The sequence below is a fragment of the Rutilus rutilus genome (assembly GCF_951802725.1).
Source record: "Rutilus rutilus genome assembly, chromosome: 9".
Taxonomy (NCBI): domain Eukaryota; kingdom Metazoa; phylum Chordata; class Actinopteri; order Cypriniformes; family Leuciscidae; genus Rutilus; species Rutilus rutilus.
The window spans coordinates 43,931,402-43,938,515 of NC_140223.1; the positions used below are offsets into that span (position 1 = coordinate 43,931,402).

The following is a 7,114-nucleotide window of genomic DNA, read 5'->3' on the forward strand; positions in this document are numbered from 1 at the left end:
TGTTGAAAAAGTGTTGATACATGAATAATGATACAACGTTGAAAGATCAACTCTGAATTAAACGTTTGTTGAGTCGTGATAAAAGCGCTTTCTAACGTTACATCTTTTCTCTTTTTTTTTTCTTTTTTTTTTGCATAACACATTTGTTACAATTTGCCGAAAAAAGAAATTGATCTTGTAATACATCATTTAGATACAATTCATGTTTTCATAAGGAATAAAAAATAAAAATAAATACACATCAGCCAAAAGAGAATTGAGACGCTTTCTACATCTCCTGGCGTACTTTGAGAGCAACTCCAGTCTGATTGATCATTTTGGAATATCGTTCAACACAAGAGCTTGATTGGAGGACGGCGGTTGTCCATCACACAACTGTGATTCTATTGGCTCTGACGGTTCCAGACAACACCCGATTGCGCATGCGCGAAGTGGGTCTGTGTTGTCATCGTCAGGCAGATTCTGACCTGGACGGGTTCGGAATGAATTTGGTGGTAACATCTCAAACGGTAAGCAAAGTTTTTGAAGTCACATTTTATAACTAGAAAATTCCTAAATAAATGTTGTGTGTGCCTGACTCTGTCACATATATTAATATGGGCGTCGTGACGTCATACTTGGCGTGGCGGCCATGTTGATGGCCTCGCGAATGTAAACATACAGCAAGTCGAACGAGGAGAAACAGAGTAGGGAGAAGAAAAGAAAGAAAAAAGATGCTAGAATCCCGAAAAGGATGTGGAATTTACCGGGATACGTTAAATGGGGAAACCAGGGACCAGTATGTGGACAAATTTTCCTGTAAAATATCCCGTATTTTAATACCTTACTCTCATAACATTAATGTTAGCCCTTCCATCGGACCTGTCAGTCTCTGCACTGTTGTCCTGTTTCTACCCCCTTGCCCTTTCAGCGAAACAGATGTTTTCAAAGCATCGTTTTGCTTACTTGAAGTCAACCTTAGCGTGATATTGGCCTTTTTAAGATAACAGCGTGGTTGTTGTGAGAGCACGATTTCATGCCAATCTGTAAGCAAAGTCACGTTAGACCTAGCTTCACAACTCGCATAGTTAATGCTGCAGTTTTGTAGTACGAATTTTTGCTGTCAGCAGAGGGATAGCAACAGAAAGATGAATGTTGAAATTTTCATTTTTCGGGATATTTTATAGGAAAATACTATACGGGAAGACAGCGGGACAAGAGCTCTGCTGGAACAAGTTATGAAGTGAAGCCGGTGTTACGGATCAACTGGGGATCATGTTAACTGGGGAAACGCGCGTGCACGCAGATAGTTTTACCTGGATTTCCAGCAGATGTTAGACGGCTACAGATTCGTTGCAGCCATTTTTCACGGATCCATGATTAAAAACGTATGTTTCACCAGTTGTATACACACTGGTATGCATAATAAAGCGATTTGTTTTTGAAGTGTATATTCCTGCGTATTTGACGCAATTTCAAATAAGTTTAACGTACTTTAGTGTCAAGCTCAGAAACCACGCCTATGTTAACATGGGGCATTTCGGTTTCATTGGATGAACAGACTTGTCAGTGCACTTCAGAAGACGTGTAAGAATCTTCTCAACATTAGTGTATCATATTTTCTGTAGTGTGTTGTCATAAGTTCTAATCACAAATAACAACAGATGTAGATTATATTAAAGTAGCTAGGCTACCTAAAAGAAACATAAATTGCAAAGTCATTTAAAAATTTTACTCTTCCGCTTACGCTTATTTTACTCTGCTGATTATATTAATATCTCTTTTCTGTACAACCAGCTCTGACACCTCTGTATCCTTTTCCCTGGACATGAAGCAGCTATGCTTATACACGTAGGGTCATGAAGTTAATTATCTCATGAACTTGTAACATTTTCAACAGATTTATAAAAAATAAAAAAAATAAAAAAACGAATTTTGACTCTTCTTCTTTCAGAACAATTCTATATAGCAAATATATAGTAATGTTGAATTGTAGTGTCGAGCTTTCCTGTAGCTCAAACAGTAGAGCGTTGGTACTTACAACGCCAAGTTCAAGGGTTTGATTCCCAGGGAAAGTAAGACCTGATAAATGTAAATGTGTACTTTGAAACACAATGTGAGTTGGTTTGGATAGAAATGTGTAAATGTACATTATGCTTAGTAGGAGCATGAACTTGAATGTTGTGTATTTAATGTCTTGTATTGGACATGTAGAAAACACTTTGTGTTTAGTGATTAAAGTCCTGTGAAAAACACTGAAAGGCAACCACAAATTGTATTACTGAAATAAGCAAAATATATGATTTAGTGATAATGAATTATTATAAATATATACTGATATTCTCTATGGCTAATATTCTCATAGGCCTACTGTCACTAACCTCTTAATCATTTGTCACCTCACATGCATAGCATGACCCTCTCTAAAACAATAGGAAATGCTTTATTGTTAACTTTTTTGCTGACCTCTTTAACAAAAGAAATATGACACAATCTTTTTATGTAATATCAATTCTCTTAATTTGACTGGTACCATGAATCTCATTAACATATTCTCTTGTTATCCATCACATCATGTGCTTTCATTATTGTTGTCTGCTAACCGTTAGGAACAGATTAAAAGGTCTATAAATAATGTGTCATTGTTGTTAGGCCATATACTGCCACAGCAAATGGATGCAATTAAAGTTAGACAAATCAAAAACTTTGCAGGATAACCAATATCCCGATCGCTGCTCAAGAAAGGAGCGTGATTATATAAAGAGGAGATGTGAAAATTTCACAATGAAGGGTGATGGTGTGTTAAATTGTTCTTAAAAAGATAATACAACTGTGACATTTATTTACTAATATAACATGATTACATTAGATGGAGAGCAGCATAGGTATGAAGGCCAAATTGGCCAATGGGTAAGAAAAATATATACATATACATTGCAAAACAAGTAACTGTTCTTCATTAACATGTAACTTAGTCTATAGTTTGTTCTCCCTTCTTTAGATTGAATGTTCAGAATGTGGAAGGTGGGACTGTGTGGTCAGATCTTCCACTGTTGGCAAATACAGCTGTCCTGCATGCATGCACATGCAAGCCTATGGCTTCTCAATTTCAACACTCTTTTGGAACATTTATGGAGTGTAGCCTACTGTATGCTTTATGTTTTAACTCATTCCTCAGTAACATTAAAATAAATACTAAATAAATGCTTGACATCCCTTTCAGCAGTACTGCTGCTCAATTTAAATTAAGCCACAAATTGGCATCATAACAATAATCTGTGAATACACATGCACTGCAAAGATACAATGTCAATAGCATAATTTATTTAATCTACTTACAGTTGTCATCAGATATTCAATTTCATTGAAACGAGTAACAAAATAATGTGGGCGTGGTCTGTGTCGTGAAATTAAAACACATAAAAACTTCCCTTAAATGCGTCTGAAACATTCAGCGGAGCAGCGACAGAGTAAACAACAGTGTCCTAATATGATACAAACATTTACCAATAACGTGGAAAGCTTTTAAATCTGCTCAGTGAAAGATTCGCTGTGACGAATCTGTCACCGTTCAACATCTGCTGGAAATCCAGGTAAAAATATCTGCGTGCACGCGCGCGTCCCCAGTTAACATGATCCCCAGTTGATCCGTAACACCGGCAAACACTGAAGAAGAGCTTGAAGCTTTAGAGAATCACTTGGAGGACAAGAATGAGGGAGTAGAACTGGTAAGTTTTAAATAATTAATCTTGTAAAGTGCTGGCAAAGTTTCATTATGACAATTGGCTTGTTCACTTTGGTGACCACTACAAACTCCTCGTCCTCATCATGTGCCTGCTTTGTGGAGGTCTGACTCTGACCACATTTTCTGGTTATAATTTTAATTTCTTGTTTCTTGTTCTTTTCCGAGTAAACAACTGAAGATGTTGGGAGGCGTTGATGCTGCAGACCATGTGAAGAAGTCAATGGCTGCGTAAGTAACTTTATGTTCCTTTTTTGCATTAGTTTACAGTGATGTTCCCTGTCATATACTGTCATGCACTCCCCCCACACACCCACTTACTCACTCTCTGCTACATTTTCATAATGAACTTGATTGCAATATAATATTCTAATATAAATCTGTTTAACCATGGCAGAACTATGACAAATAAAATGATGGCCATAATGAGCCTCAGAGGAAGAAGTGGGAAGGTTGCCTTCATGAAGACCCGTCTCTACAAGATAATCTGTGGTGAGTTTGCTTTAACATAGTAGTTTTGTAACAGTGTTTTAAATAATTGAATATAGTAAGCAGAATAATAATTCATAAGAAATGAAGAAATCATTTTAGTTGGAGGACTCTACAGAGCATGGTCAAATATTATATACAGTACTCCATTCTGGGCTCTAGACTAACTTCTCTACCGGCAGCACTGGTTACTACCAACTGCCTTTTGTTGCTTGCCCAAGCACATGATTATCAATGACCTTGCACATTGATCAATACTAATTTATATACTTGAAACATTGGCAATTCCACAAAAGTTGATATTTGCAAAATATTTTAATTTGAGAGGTTAACGTTTGCTAATACTGATCTGTTTCCCCCCCCCTCATCAGACGCTGTCTTGAGCTCATTTGATACAACTACAACAAAAGTAGACGAATACATGGCCAAATACTTGAAATATGCACCAGAGAGGATAGGTGGCGGTGGCAGAAAGAAGTAACAAGAAGGGAAGATTTAACCAGCCGTGTTCAATGTTGCCCAATGTTTGGGCCGTTTTTCTAAAGGTTAAAGTTCGACACGTGTAAAATGATGTTGTGTGAAATGTTGGCACACTTGCAGCCATGCAATAAAGCATGTTTCTTACGTCAGTGAAATGTCTTTATTAATCTTCTTCCTGGTCTTGCTTTGACCAATTGGCTTCTTCCTAGCTGACTGTTCAACGTTGATTAGATTGACGTTGTAATGACATTGCTATTTCAACGTTGATTAGATTTGCAAAATCTAAACTAAAATCAATATTGATTCAACGTTGGCAAATTCACCTATGTTGAGAAACGTGACGTTGGAATGACATTGCTATTTCAACGTTGATTAGATTGACGTTGGAATGACGTTGCTATTTCAACGTTGATTAGATTGACGTTGGAATGACGTTTCTATTTCAACGTTGATTAGATTGACGTTGGAATGACGTTGCTATTTCAACGTTGATTAGATTGACGTTGGAATGACGTTGCTATTTCAATGTTGATTAGATTGACGTTGGAATGACGTTGCTATTTCAACGTTGATTAGATTGACGTTGGAATGACGTTGCTATTTCAACGTTGATTAGATTGACGTTGGAATGACGTTGCTATTTCAACGTTGATTAGATTGACGTTGGAATGACGTTGCTATTTCAACGTTGATTAGATTGACGTTGGAATGACGTTGCTATTTCAACGTTGATTAGATTGACGTTGGAATGACGTTGCTATTTCAACGTTGATTAGATTTGCAAAATCTAAACAAAATCCAACGGTTATCCAACACTGACACCTGACGTTGATTCAACGCTGACTCTACGTTAAAATGCCAGCTGGGTTACTACTACTATAAGAAAAAATATTAAGGTAATCAGAACTGTTAAAGTGATGAATAAATAGTACTATATGAATTGCACGTGTTTAAATATTATACTTTTTATATGAAGGCGTCTAGTATTTGTATCCCGTTATCCCTGGGAGACAGTGTGGAAAAATGGTTTTGATCTATGAGATTCTAAGAGTCAATGGTTTACTGTATGTTTAACTAAGATACTTTTTTGTGCATTGTGCATATGGGAATGAGATTGGGTGACCAACTTTAAATATAAATTGTGGGTTGACAAAAATATTGGTCACTCCATTTCATTTAAAAGGTAATTTTCTAGATTCAATAGAAACAATGTTTTCTAATTATAGACATTTGAAATCACATGCTGTCATCATCAGGGGTACGTGATAGAAATGTTTTTTTTATTTTGTCCATGGATCAAAGATTGTGTGAAGATTTTCAAATCTTCTTTTAAATAGCTTATGAGCAACAACAAAAGTTGGGAAATTGAAATTGTGCAAAGAATGACAAATTGCATTTGAGAAATTAAAACGGATTCTCTCAACTGCAATTGTAGGTCTATACGGTTTCTATTTAAAGTGTTTAATCTATTTGATTTTGAAAAGTTAGGTTTACGTTCACGGTGTTAAACTCAAACACATGACGACTGCATCGGACAACTGAGAATTGATATCGTAACGTACAGACACTGTCGCAAGGGGAATGCCACAGTGTGTCTACGTTCAGTGGTTTGTCGTCGTCGAACTTTGTTACCGTTCATATTTGGTGGTATTCCACTCCTAATATATGTTCCCCATTCAGTTCATAAACTGCTAAGGCAGACAAGAATGAATGAATGAATGAATGAATCTCTGGCCAGAGAGGTGTGTGTGGAGTGTGTGAAAGTGAGAGTGTGAATTATGGTGTTCAGAAACATAAATGATGTCAATCAAAACAGCTGTATTTAAAAAAATTAAAATATGACCCAACAGGGAAGAAAATATTCCCAATAAAATAATGGCCATGGATGATTTTGACTAACTATCCTGAGTTGGGTTATTGTTGTGGCAGAAATAAACAAGGCCACACGCACAGAGTATAACTTTGGGAAGGAAGAGAGCAAGCTAGCTTGCCCTGTCCACCCATACTTTACTTTTTACTTTTTACAGGATGTCATGATGGATCTCAGCGAACAGAACTGATTCTGTTCCAAATGTATAAAATATTGTCTTGTTACTGTTTAACATGAAATTTTACAGGTGTCATCAAAAAAGGACGACCGGCCAGACAGGCAGATGAGTCTGGCGACATGATACATGTTGTCACTAACAAAATACTTAAGGTCTCCATTCACAGGTTGTTCTTATGGTTCACTCCACAAACAAGGTCCAGTGGACTGCGGTTGTGTTCTGAGGGAAAATCTTGCAACTATCAGCAAGGTTGCAGTGTGTGACACCTCCGCCCAAGCATATCGACTTAAACTACACCAACCAGCCTGAGCCAAATGCCAACCAGCCCTCAGCAACCCCAAACGCCGACACCAACGACAACGCACAGCGTAAAGTG

General features: G+C 37.1%; 1 long non-coding RNA gene across 1 annotated transcript; it reads left to right on the forward strand.

The window, feature by feature from the left end:
• The first annotated feature begins 2,680 nt into the window (after positions 1 to 2,680).
• On the forward strand, positions 2,681 to 5,570 carry LOC311296604. Its single transcript, XR_014628635.1, has 4 exons — positions 2,681 to 3,707; positions 3,890 to 3,952; positions 4,119 to 4,213; positions 4,582 to 5,570. It is a non-coding gene; the product is annotated as an uncharacterized lncRNA (long non-coding RNA).
• Positions 5,571 to 7,114: the final 1,544 nt, after the last annotated feature.